Source organism: Aythya ferina (genome assembly GCF_964211825.1).
Source record: "Aythya ferina genome assembly, chromosome: 6".
NCBI classification, from domain to species: Eukaryota; Metazoa; Chordata; class Aves; order Anseriformes; family Anatidae; genus Aythya; species Aythya ferina.
The window spans coordinates 33,054,158-33,068,179 of record NC_140303.1 but is presented as its reverse complement, the minus strand read 5'-3'; the positions used below and the strand labels follow the sequence as shown (position 1 = coordinate 33,068,179).

At 35.3% G+C, this 14,022-nt stretch overlaps 1 long non-coding RNA gene across 1 annotated transcript; it reads left to right on the top strand.

The window, feature by feature from the left end:
* The first annotated feature begins 1,100 nt into the window (after nt 1-1,100).
* LOC311439215 lies at nt 1,101-4,578 on the top strand. The gene is made up of 3 exons (XR_014694595.1): nt 1,101-1,224; nt 1,758-1,983; nt 4,513-4,578. It is a non-coding gene; the product is annotated as an uncharacterized lncRNA (long non-coding RNA).
* The last annotated feature ends 9,444 nt before the right edge of the window (nt 4,579-14,022 follow it).

The following is a 14,022-nucleotide window of genomic DNA, read 5'->3' as shown; positions in this document are numbered from 1 at the left end:
ATCCATCTTTGCATCTCTAAGAGTGTTTTGCCTCACCCCAAAACACCTGATTAGGTTCTGTAATTGCCTCTTGAAGCTGCTAGCATAATCATAGGAAGATAAAAGTCCATTAAAAAAATATGAATGAGAACAAAAGAAAGAGAAGGGAAGAATTAGTGAAGAATAAGAAGGGAAAACAAAAGATTACCTTTAAACTTGGAGGCCTTCCATAGTGCAACTACCTCCACTGCCAAGAAGCCATAGATGTTCAACTCATAAGCACATGAAAGTGTAATTGTGACGTGTTCATTTACTGCTAGCTCAGAATCTTAATAATTCATATTCTCCCCAGCTGCCTTGGTATATTTTTTCTCTATTTTTTATACTGATAACTTTAAAAACACTGAAATAGGAATAAAGAAACACAAGAGATGGTATATCTTATGGAAACTTATTTAAAGGCATTTAGTACTCAATGGATGAAGGAAGAGCCAATAAATAACCCAAAGAGAATAACTTCCCAATAATTGTGTGAGAGTCAGTAATGATCCTGAAATACTTTAGTGGGGAAAAAAAAAAAAAAAAAAAAAAAAGACCTGTACATGCTGCAATGGTTTCAGACAATAAGATATTTAGAATTATATACTATATATATTAAGAGAATGAGAAATATCACATTTGCTTATCAGATGGAGTTCTGGCCAATATTATCGGGCTAGACATACAAGTGAATAGGCTGTGTTTCTTCCCTAGCTGGAACAGATGTGGGGAGTATGACTGACACTCCATCTATACTATTATCACAAGTAGATAGCTATCAGAAGGTCATTCTATTCCTGGCTTTGCAATGTGTCTCCAGGCTGTGACGGCACTGACACAAGGCATATTTTATGCTGCCTGTAGGTTCCAGAATGAATGAGAAATTTAATATGGGAGAATATTCCCTGATTAAAAAAAAAAAAAAAAAAAAAAAAAAAAAAAAAAAAAACCTTATTTACTGTGCTCAGTCTGTGTACTGTGTTCCGAAAGGAGCAGATAAAAAGTAAAAAATTATATAAAGATATAGGTAGCTTTATTCAAATGTGGTGTTATCTGTCATGAGAAAAGTATTTCTTTCATTGCAGGACAGAAAACTAAAGAAAGGGATGAAACAGAAATGATCCTACTCCACTCCTTTCCCTTCCCCTGGGAACAACCCCAGCATCTGGACACCAAATCTCAACTTTACCTTTCAAGCTCTAGCAGGTCAGTGTGACTCATTGGGTCTAGGAGCTTCCCAGGATGCTCATGTACCTGAAAACAGATCTAGGAAAATGTCAAATGGTGGTGACAAATGATATCCAAAATCATATCAGTGCTTACTGATAAAATTCAGTGCTAAAACTTATGAGATTTGAAGGCTATGAGATTTGATACGGGAATAGTGTAGTGCCAGCTGGGAAGGGTTAGCTATCTTGTATCTTGGAATGTGTTACCAAAACCTTTGCTGTTTTCACAAATACGCTGAATTTACTACTGTAAGTATGGTATCAAAAATGCAATACAGATCATTTAATTTTGTTATCTGGCGAGACCACTTAACAATGCACATGAAAATATCATAAAAAGGAGTCCAGTGCCTCAGATCTTTACAGATGTCTAACAAATAACAGTTTGAGAGAGGAAAAAATGTTATGCATAAAACATCATCTATATAGGTAGTGTTATTCAAAGAACATATTTATGAATTTGGAACATTTGCATCTTACAGTTAACCATGAAATATTCTCTTCCCTTAGTTTCAGAGAAGAGGCAGACAGCTGGTGGAACTCCAGATGTAAAGATGTTTTCCCATTTAAATATCTTAAGCAGTTGACTTCACAAGGAAGAAGACCAGCTATGAAAAGACACAAAGACGTGTTTTGTTAGACAATAAAAAGATTTTGCCAATGTTAATGTTTCTTCTTAATCTTTCAATGTTGTGTGGAGATTTTTGCTTCAACAAGCACAGCGCCTTTGAGAAAGGTACGTATATACCCTTAAACCAGTGTATCAATACACAAATAGAAGTCCTGATTGATAAATGATGTATATTCTTAGAAATACCAAAATGTGTAGAAGTACAGTATTAGACCTATGCTACCCTTTTTCATGAGTTAAAAAGAAAACTTAGACAAGTTAAAGTAAAATTGTTGGGAAGAGAGGAATGAACATTACTATGTGCAGAGACTATAACCATACACTTTTAGATAGAATCAAAGAATAGTTTTGTCATTTTTCCCTTTAGCAATTTAATTCACAGTTTAAACTGTTCAGGTAGAAGCATATTAATGGCAAATTACAGAAAGAAAGTCATTGTAATGCACTGAACAACTAATTCCATTGTTGAAATGTACCAGTGATTCTCAGCCAAGGATAAATGGCGTTGCCTTTTCTACTCGTAAGGAGAAATCCTCAGCGCAGCCAGAAAACTGATGAAAGTTAAAGATATTCTGTCTTCGTAAAACTTGCATCCTCATCTGAATAGATCATGCCTACTTCTCCTGCAAGCCACACCAATAAGAAAAAAAAAATAGATTCACAAAGGACAAGTGCTTTTTTCCCGTTATGCTGTTTGTTTTCTTTATTTGTAAGCATGATGGATATATGTATATATATATTTTTTTTCACCAATTTCTCTGTACATTTTGTAAAATTAACTTAACACTTCTGTGACTAGGATTGACTAAGCAACTGCCAGTTTCTGGCAAGACAGTAGGAGAAGCTGATCAGTCCTTGCCTCAGTGTAAGCACTGCTCTGCAACAACTAAAATATCGGTGTTCTATCACCATTATTTAATCCTAAATACAAAATGCAGCACAATACCAGCTACTAAGAGAAAAATTAATTCTGTCCTAGCTGGGACAATTAATAAATTATTATTAAATTATTAAATTTATTAATTATCCCAATTAATTAATTCTGTCCAAGACTGGGACACAAACATATGTAGGAACAAAATAGCTTAGAAAAGTTTCCTGATGTTATAGCAAGCTCAAATAATATACTTGTTAATTACTAAAACCTGGTTAAATATTTTTTTCTTAATAACAAGCGTTTAATATTGAAAAGATGTAGAAGAATTATCATATTAATAGAAATGAAGACAAAATATTACTAGGGAATACAACTGTAGCTTGTATTTCCATTTGTTCTGCTATAAAAACAAAAAACAAAACAAAAAACAACAACAAAAAAAAAACAAACACTTTTTCAGGAGTAAAAAACTTGCTTTTTAAGCAAAGATCAGGTATGATCACAGAAATCATTCTGAGGCTAATCTCATGGGGTGTTTTAATTATTCCTTACTTAAACTGTCATGTCAAACTTGCTTAATTAAAAAAAAAAAAAAAAAAAAAGTGTATGGTAAGGTTGATGTCATTTTGACCTCTGTTTCCACAATTTAAAACTGGGGCTTGAAAATTAGTTTGTTTTCTTTCTCCATTAAAGGTTTTTGCATGAGAGTCTTGCAGACTTTTCTTCTTGAGGCAAAAAGGAAAGGAAAACATTACCCATCTAAAGACTAGCAGTAATTCCCTCTCTTGCTAAGAGGACTCCAAGGACATGTCCCTCATAAATTCTCCCTGATATCTCTCAGATTCTCTAGCAACTAAAAACTGAAGCAGCTCTCCATTATTTTGTCTTTGTGTACTTAAGAGTGTAAAATCCTCACAAAAAGAGCTGCACATGGTGTAGTTTTTAGTTATTAGTAAATAACTAAATATAATGAATGGGCTCTGAATATATATCAATATATCATGTCTGGGGCAGCGTACAGATATCCCAACATTTAGTGCCTTATGTTTTACTATAAAGTATTCTCAATTCTCTCTACATCATTTCTTCTGTCGTATTATTGTGCAGAAGTTCCTGTTTAAAGTCAACAGGACCCTTTGCAGAAAATGTTGCTACTAATTGCAAGTAAGGACTATCAAACTTTCACGATAATAATTAAAGCAGTCCATTCATGACTGCAATTTAAAGAGGATTTCCTGCATTTCATGGATACTGCTCTGCTGTGCTGTTTCAGATATCATAGTTTCAGTTGGCTTTAGTTATTCCAAAATAGTTTTCATTTAGTAGTCTGACTTTCCAGATATAAACATTATGTGCATAAGAATTTATGCAGAAAAGTTGCAATGCAGATTGCAATCTGCTTCAGTTACAATCTATTGCATTTTTATATACCATCTATATATGAATACACAAAATCCTTTACATTGTATCTGTTATCAATCCTTGCCTTTTTATCAGTTTTGAAAATTGGCAAAGAAAATTTGTCAGCCTTTTGCTGACAGGTTATGCATGACTCACCCCATACATAATCCATCACATATTACTCTCAATATAGGGTCAATCACAGGTGAAAGACCGTGGGATTAAACAACGGACTATTTTAATTTCTTATTAATTTTGCTTGTTGGTCTTTCATAGCATAATATGAAAACTTAAAAAAAAAAAAAAAAAAAAAAAAGACAGCAAAGCTTTTTAACATTTTTTAATATACTTTTAAGAAGAAAATACTCCTCTTAAGGAGCTGCTTGGTGTAACACCCCATGGAAAGAGAATTTGATCTGCTGGCAGATTCAATGAAGCTTGAGAGTCATAGGCTGAATACCTCTGGTCAGGTAAGGGACCAGCTCTCTCAACATCTGACACTTCCCATCGAAGACAACCTTTGGTAAGTGTGTGACACTTGATTTGTATGTCTGCTCAGCATTTTCAGCACAACGTACTTATCATTCTGTTTGCAAAATGATGTATTTACTTTATACCAGGCTATTTGGATCAAACATTAAGTCTACAAGCATAGTGAAGTACCAGGTGAAGCACATACCCCAGCCTAATCTGTATTTAAAAAAAAATAGAATAGAATAGAATAGAATAGAATAGAATAGAATAGAATAGAATAGAATAGAATAGAATAGAATAGAATAGAATAGAATAGAATAGAATAGAATAGAATAGAATAGAATTAAAAAAAATAACAAAGTAATTCACAAGTGGAATGTCTCAGGGTCAGCAGGTTGAAGAAAGCCAACAAATTTAGTTGATTAGCATCATGTACTACCTTTAAGCATTTCAAAATACCTTTAAGCATTTCAAACATACATGGCTTGCCTGTCCTTCATTTCACAGAAAATATTGAGTCTTATTCTAAAATAATTCCTCATTTTAGACTTCATTGCTCATTTCCTGTGCAAAACTACAGTCTTTTTAAAAACAGTAGAACTGCAGTTGCACAATCTAATTTCAGGTACTTATTAAAAATGGGCAGCCATGTCAAGATTTTTTTCCTCAGAATACTCTTTAAATGTCCCTTGTTTTAAAAAAAATAAACCTGGGAAATTTTCAAGGCAGATCAATTTTTGTAAACAAAGTTATTAAGAGCTAAACATAAAGTTTATAATGGAATTTAGCTGAACTGGAAAGGATTTATGCCCATAATAAATTACAAAAGCTGCAATGTGGCTCTAGAGTGGGAAGAAAAAAAAAAAAAAAGAGAGAGAGAGAGAGACAAAAACAAGACAAAAAACAAAAGCTTTTCTGATGAACTGAAAATAACAGCTTTGCCACCAAGTTAGGCAAGGAAGAAGGTTAAATATCACAACAGGAAAAAGCTGTCTAAAATACCAGACAATTTTAGTTGAGGGTCCTTGGGGAATATTTATAAAGGGCATGTCAAATAAAAAATAACTTCTTCACAGAGGAGGAAGAAGTACTTCAGAGAAAACAAGAGAGGGAAAATAAGAAAGAAACAAATGCCCTCTTCAACATCCTGCAGTGAGGTCCAAGGACCATGGGCTCAGTTCTCGCTTAATTTTTTGGGAAGGCAGGGGAAAGTTAAACTTTTTGATGCATAAGCAGGAAAGGCAAACTTGTTTTCTCTCCTCACCCCAAGGTGAGGAGATATTATCATTATCATTATATTATCAGATTAATTGTCTAACTGGGTACTGATAGAAAAATAACAAAAAATTATGAGGGAGAACTAGAGAAGACATTGTCTGGAGAAGATCTCTGTTGTGTGTGCCTATGTGACAGAAAGAAATGCACTGGGGATATGGGTAGGGGTGAATTAGATACATTTATCAACTTTTGAACTGAATAATACTTTAATAATACCAGGAACAAGAGAAAGAAAAGGAAGGAAGGAAGGAAGGAAGGAAGGAAGGAAGGAAGGAAGGAAGGAAGGAAGGAAGGAAGGAAGGAAGGAAGGAAGGAAGGAAGGAAGGAAGGAAGGAAGGAAGGAAGGAAGACGTGAATGAAGAAAAGAAAGAATCATATTAGTCCTATGGAAGTCATTCTTTGGAAGAGACATTTTTGTAGTGAAAGTTGTTTCCATATAATGGACTATCTACGTAACAACATAATTGCCTATATTACAACAGAAGAGATGCTTTCGATTTTAACTAAAGGTGGACATTACATATAAGTCTTTAATTAGTGGGCTGTTGCCAGATGGAGAGGTTCCCAGCTGATTTTTCAAGGATTTTACTATAGGGAATTATTAAAAACAAAAGCTTTTTGTCTCATCTGGGGAGTCTGAAGTATACTGCAAATATTACAAGCACCCCTGAAGTCCTGTGGTTTTTATAAATGCTGACATGAATGATGTACAGAGCCTTGGTGTCCAAGAAAACTTTCCAAATTGTCTGACATGAAGTTCACCCTTAAAAGCATTCAGCCATCTTTGTTGAGAGACCCTCGGAGAGGGATGTCTGCATGCGCTGAGCAATGGAGAGCACTGAGAAGAAATAATGCTCCTTTACTTGTCTCTGGATATAGTTTAGCTTCCTTTCAACTCACAGTTCAGCCAGCTCAATATGCGTGTTGTGCTCTCTTGGGATGTGGACAGATAGCTGGCATTTTTCTCAGCTTATTTTAAGCCTTCAGCTGAGTGCTTGGGGGCATCATGTGCCTTCATTGCCAAGTGTTCCCCACTTCTCACAGAATAAGGAACCCTCATCCATCTGAGCTCAAAATTTTGTTGGGTGAAAATTACATAAGCAGATACAAAGGAGTTTTTAGATGCTTTATACCAAATTTGATTAGCAGCTGGACTTGGTTGGCTTATCTGGATCACCTTTCTAAATTAAGCCACCAGTTGCATGTCCCATACACAATGGGTGGATGGTACTTTCAGTATAAAGGGCTTACAGCAGAGTATGGAAAGCAATAACGGACAAATATCAAACACACCCATGATTTAAGTAGTGTTTGTGTTTCTGTCCCTGTAAATATTCAAACTGTTTAATAGCTTCAGAAGAAGATATGGAACTGTTAAGATTTAAACGTGTGGCATACAGAGTACAGGACTATAGATACAAATGTCATCTTCATAGGTATATTCTGCTATTTTTATTCTAAATTTACAATTTCACTTATCAGTATGATCATGATTCTGCAATAAATGCCTTCATAGCACAACTCAAACATTCCGTAGATCTCTTTATTGTACTTTTGTTTTAAGAAAGATAGGTATTTAAATGTCATTGCAATATATAGGTCCTGATACCTACAGAGCATTCTCATCATCTTAATTTATCAATATCACAGTAAGATCCAGCCAGACCTCACTTGCACATTTACGGTAATGCCTCAGCCTTTGACGGTATAAGGTCATTTTATTCACACCACCTACCTGTGCTTTGGCCTTTACCAGCTCCCTGCAAGCTTCTCCTAAGAGACGTAGCCTTAAGCCTTCCCCTTCCTCTGCCTTCTGGCTGAAAGGTAAAGCTAGTCTGAGGAGTCCCTTGCTTCAAAGGCAGAATAGTGTAAATACCATTGCTGTATAAGCTAAGTAAACATCATATAGCTCATCCAAATATAAACTGTGGAATATGGACTATTCACATTCAAAGGTGGAATCACTCCTTAAAATAAGACATTTTTACTTCGCTTTTTTAATAACTTTCTCACTTGTATTTTCAGCTCTAAGGGAAGAATGAGTGGAAGCCTGTGTACCTGCAGACAAAGGATCATGGTTGAAATGTCATGCTGAAATATCACCATGACATACATCATTTTGATGCATCAAAACAGTATCAACAATAAAATGCCAAAAGAAAGGTTTCACTGATTTCCTGTGAAGATATTTGAATAATTATTCAGTGAGGCTTCAGTAAAGTTGTTTGGTGCAACCTCAGTAAGCCACTTCCTGAAATGAAATATTGAACAAAAGCACTTATGGGGTCCTTAATGTGCATATTTTGATAGAGAGTATTATGAAAGCTTGAATAAATTACCATGAAGAACCTTTAGTAATTTATTTAAAAATAGTAGCAAACTCTTTTGAATATCATTTCATTTTATTTGACGAACAAAGCCTACAAGAAATATTTTCAAAAAGCTGCCAGCATTCTGCAGTGTTCTTGTGAGCTAATTACTGAAATATCACCTTTGAGATTAACTTCCAGTTTCTTCTATTTCTTCCATCATACACCCTCTTCCCACTTAATAGTTTTTATCCCATCCATACTCTGTATTCATTTACATGAGAATACAATGGCAATGTGTGTTCAGATCTGCAAAGAAAACTAAAACCCACTAAGGAGGGCTATTAGTGTATTTATAGCCAGCGAGAACGACAGCTCGTTCCATGCAATTATTGGAATCCAATGGAAACCTGCCTTGTTTACATTTAGTGGTATTCAGGGGCCAGGCAAGTCAATAGCGTTGGCTAATAACATCAGAGCCATTCGTCAGTGTACAAGCAGCCATCTTCAACTCAGCGAAGAAAGAGATTTCACTCCGTATTCACAAGCTACATAACAAGAAAATCATTATGGTTTCCTATTATCAAACAGATGCAGATAGTTTTGTTGGCATCTGGCAAAAGGCTGTTTAGGAGCAGGCTGTGCATCACTTCTTCATGGCATTTATTAAGTGGTTTGTCAGAAAGTATTGTGCTGTAACAGTGTCACAGACTGATCCATTCTGGATTTTGAACTGCAAGTTGCAGGTATAATGAAGAAGAGAAAATATTCTGCAGTGAAGCAGCCACAGGCCCTAATGAAATGTGGCACATTAATTTCTGAGCTATGAAATAATATAATTCCAGCAGATTTACATTTCCAATTTGAGGATCCTGAAGAAGACAACAGACAGCCATTTCTGAAACAACTATTTACTTTGCACATCACTTCTGTCTGGGTTTTTCTCCATGTAAGTGTTTCTAGAAGAAAGCACGTTCTTGAAAAAATAGAACTAGAATTAGAGTGTGCATTTGCACAAGAATGTCCTAGAAATACCCACCTTTCATGTAACAAGCAAAAGGATAGATCAATGAATCGATAGGTAGATGATTGATACATCAATTGATCAATAGATAGATAGAGGAGAGGCAAGTTTAACTGATCTGACAAAAAGCTCGGAGTTAAAATATGTTTAATTCATGGCTTGTTTAGTTCCTAAATTGATCAGTGGTGGTGGGAAATGAGTTTAATTTCATTTTCTTGAGAAACTCAAACACCTCTGATTAAAAATCCATTTTAAACAGGATGCATTTGCAGGCTTATTTGTAATATTGCCATTGAGTTCTCAGCAGCCTTTCTTCACACCAGGCTTATTCCAAGGTGCATGATACACAATCATGAAAAAAAAAAAAAAAAAAAATTGTTTAATTCCCATTTGAGAGTGTGGGTACAGTGAAAATGAAGGATATTACCACGAAGAAGCTTAACGTTTCATCTCTCTGTCCCAAAGACTCACAGCATGCCAGGAGCCTGAAACATTTTGCTGGGAAGGGGTTCAGTTGTCCATGTGTTGTAGATCAAAGCAGGGATGCACCAGAAAGATCAGTCTGCTTTCATCTTTACATTGTGAGCCATGCAATTGTCCTGGACATTTTCACATCCAGTCTACACAATTTCTTCTGACATGAGGCCAAACTGAGAGGGTTTCTAAAGAACAGGGAGAATATCAAAGCGATGTCTCTACAGGAAGCAGAGGCCTAGGTGGCAGGGGGTCAGCATGGCAGGCCAACAGGTAGGTGCTTCTGGGGGAATAGCAAAATGCAGCACCGAAATCCTGTGATCTGGGGCATGGAGGGGCACCTGTGAGCTACCCCTGAGCCACCCCTGGGGAAGGGGTGGGGTTCAGACAGAGCTAAAGATTGCTAAAATGCAGCTGGTTTGGGGCAGGCCAGCTGGGAGAACAGGCAGAGACAGATTGCAACAGAAAAATAATCCAGCCACAAGCCTGTGGGATGACCAAGTGTCCCTGGTAACTTGCCTTATAAATTTACCTATATAGGCAGAATTTAGTCTGCAGCATCCTAGAGGTACTGCAGACCTCAGTAACAGGGGAGCTCTTGGGCCTTGCTAAACTAAGAAAATTGTCATCTTTGTCTATCTTCTTGTTTGAAAACAAGAAAACAAAACTAGCTTTTTCTCCATTTGAACTCCCCTTAACTGAGTTGGTTATCACTACTGAGTGTGACAGGTTTTCCTCAGACAATATAATTTCCATATTTACTTTTGAAGATTGCTTTTCATTATTGGTTTACAGTGTATTCAACAAGCATTCAACAAAAGCAGCAGCTTCATCCAAAATATTACAGGTAAATAATGTTTCTCACTAACAAATCAAATTATTCAGATTGCATATTTATAATAAAATTAGATATTATATCATCATTTTGACATAATGTTTTCCCAGGACCTGTGTGAAGTCAGTTTTACGTGCAAAGTTTCTGGGCAGCTATAACTGTATTGAGTTGCTAAGTTTTATTCCATTAAAAATGTATATATATATAACAAATCTGCAGTTTGAGTTGGTTATAAGATGACAAACTTACTCTGAAAGCTTCTCAGAACAATTCTTATTTTCCTAGGTATTAGACTGGAAACACAATCTATGCATTAAAAGCAATCTATTGTGCATGACAATGAAAGCAGTTATCCTGTTGGCATACCGAGGTTCGCTTGTCAGAAAAGATAGCACAAGTAAGAAAGTTCTTTGAAGAACTCCATGAAGAAAAAAATACTAAATTCCCATTCGAAATGCCAGAAAAGGTCATTAATGTAGCAATGTACATTACTTAACACACCAATATTAAATGACAACGTTTGAGATGCAATAATTTTACTCTTCTTTCTCCCCATAAACATGAAGTCTCCAAAACTCAGTTCAGTTCTAAATTCACAAGTCCTTGTTACTTTTCAAAAATTAATCATTTTGTCTCAATTTTCCTCCACTTTAACTGCATAGTCAATTTCAACCTCACTTTTTTATTTGTTTTGACTTAAATTAGAAGGAAATTGAGATGGGGAGTTGGAATTCTTTCCATAATATATTTCAGCTAGCATTGAGAGATTTTCAATAGAAATGATAGCATCTATCAAGTGATTCTCAGTCAAAAATGAAAAAGGATGGAAAGAGAATCACACTAAGAATAAAAACTAATAAATACTATATCATATAGTAATCTGAATCTTATAGTAATCTATATAATTATAGTAATTCTATATCTGAATCATATAGTAATCTAGAAATCTGTCAGCTTTGTACTTTTGCTTTTGCCAAGGCTTTATTTATAATGCAAGGTCTTCCACTCAAACATATGATAAAGGTATACATATATATATATATGTGTATACATAAATCCATAAATCTATCTATTGGTCTACCTGTCGATAGGTATGAGATCATAGCCTACTTCTTGGTTGTTATCTAAAGAAAGCCAGCTGAAGTTGAACCAAAACGCATTAATCATTCATGCTCAGGTACAGATCAATATCTTGTGAAGCACTTTCATCTTTTGCTTAGAAATAATGTTCAGATATCTTTCAGCCTGCCTGATGTCTGCTAAATCTCCTAAGATACTAGTAGAGATTAGTCTTTGTCTATTTTGATTTAAATGCATGATGTACACTATAATTATATTATCCTCTGACAACACTGTATGAAATGTTTGCTTATTAATTATGAATAGCAACACAATACCTGTGAAGTCAGTGATGAAGCTCCAAGAGTTGAAGATAAAAGTGCTGGAGCACTTTTTGCTCTTAAGAGTGCAGGCTACACCTTGATTTTCCTGTTTGTAATTCAGATGAGGGGTCTGGAAATTGTAATATGACTAATAAATGTGGGATGAAACTTGAAATTATGAAATTAAAAATACCTGTTTTTCTCCCACAGTTATCATCATAGGAAATAAATAAATAAATAAAATAACAACACACAAAGAGTTCCATGTTTAGCATTGACTTTTCTCTGGTGCTTGCAATGTTATTTGGAAACAAAGTTATTCAACATACCTGAAAATCAAATCTGTGTTACTGACTATTCTCAAACTATTTAGCAGACTCACCCATAGTCTCTCCATATAAATATTTTCATTTCCATTTAGCAGGTGGGAGAGTTTAAGAAACCAAATCCAGACACAAAAGAGCAAAACAAAATTGTGAAATGCAGCTATTCTCTCATGTTAAAACGTATATAGATATAGATTACATATAAATACATCTGGATATAGATAGAGATGAGAGAGAGAGAGAGAGATAGTGATAGATAGACATGAAAAATTATGCCATATATTTTCCTGGGTTCAGGACTTTATGTCAGATCAAAATGAGAGAGTGAACATACTAGCCTGACTCAGACACTACATGAGACCTGTGAAAGTTTGTCTTGCTCATACCAACGTTAAGCACTGGCTGTGTATTCAAACACAAACACCGTTTCCAACAAATGGAACACTTTCTTTAGGGAGATGGAGATTTCAGTTGTTCTGCCATTTGTACATATTTGTTCTCAATAGAGATGAATATTCTTGTCTAGAATTGCAGTTATGTGCCTTGCTTGTTAAGGCAATATTCCCTGGCCTCCTCTAGCACACTTTTTCTCCATTAGCCTCCTGGACAGATGGCCTTCCTACCATCTTTCCTATCATCCAGTTTTGGTACGCCACTTCTCTCCAAGCATGATCCTGCTAGCTCCTAATTCCTAGTTACTTCAGAGAAAAGTCTCACTTTCAAAGACTTCACAAGTTTTCTTCCTTTTACTCATCATACCTGCCTCGGGAAGGATGCTTTCCCCAACATCAGCTTCCAATGAGAGGGTCACTGCAATTTCCATGAAGCAACTACCTGACATCTTCATCATCACAGCTCAGGAAACAGGAGCAAACACCCATTGGGTTCCTCTTTGAAGCTCTCCTTTGCTGAGAAGCCAAATAAAAAGTGTGTGAGCTGCATGAGTAGTATAGCTGGCAAAGCTGATCAATAATACAGCACATTTTTTGTTGCACTCCAACTTTTTAATCTACACTGTATAAGCAGCCCTTGGTCCTAGCCATGCCTAAGGACTCTAAATGCTTCAATAATACGAATACCAAGAATTATTTATAATAAATTTCACCCAACCAGAAATAAATGCTCTGAAGTGGAAGGAAGGCAAGAGGTCATGAGATTTTCAGATCTCTGCAAGTCATTCCGAAATGTTTTGCTTTAATGATTTGCCCAGCACAATATACTACATATTAAAGCAGCAACTACTCCAGTATGGAAGGGTTTCATGACAGATTCAAACTGAACCATTAAGAAATACTTTGTATGAAAAATTTTTATTGTAAATACCTCAAGATGGGCAAACCTTCTGATTTCTTCAACTTCTTATAAGAATACTCTTAGAAAAGACCTTTCTGTGTAATACGTAGCAATTTCAAATTCCATTTGCAGGAAGATGAACCCAAAAATATGCCAAAAAAAGAGCCATATTTTCTAGAGGTAATGGAGAACGTTCTTTGACTAAAATTAGTTTTTTTCTACTCTGTCATTACTCCCTTTTATATGTGCCCCATGGCACCTATTGCCAAACTAATATGACCATTCAATATTTCATTGCTTAATTGTAAATTTTTAAATGAGATCATTTATTTTTACTACTGATCAATCAAGCAGAATTTATAGCTTGTATTCCCCTCATCATCCCCAAACACACTTACCCCCAAAGGTAAAATAACTTGAAATTGATATAAAAATTGAATTAAATCAATATGTTTTTATTCTGCTCCAGCT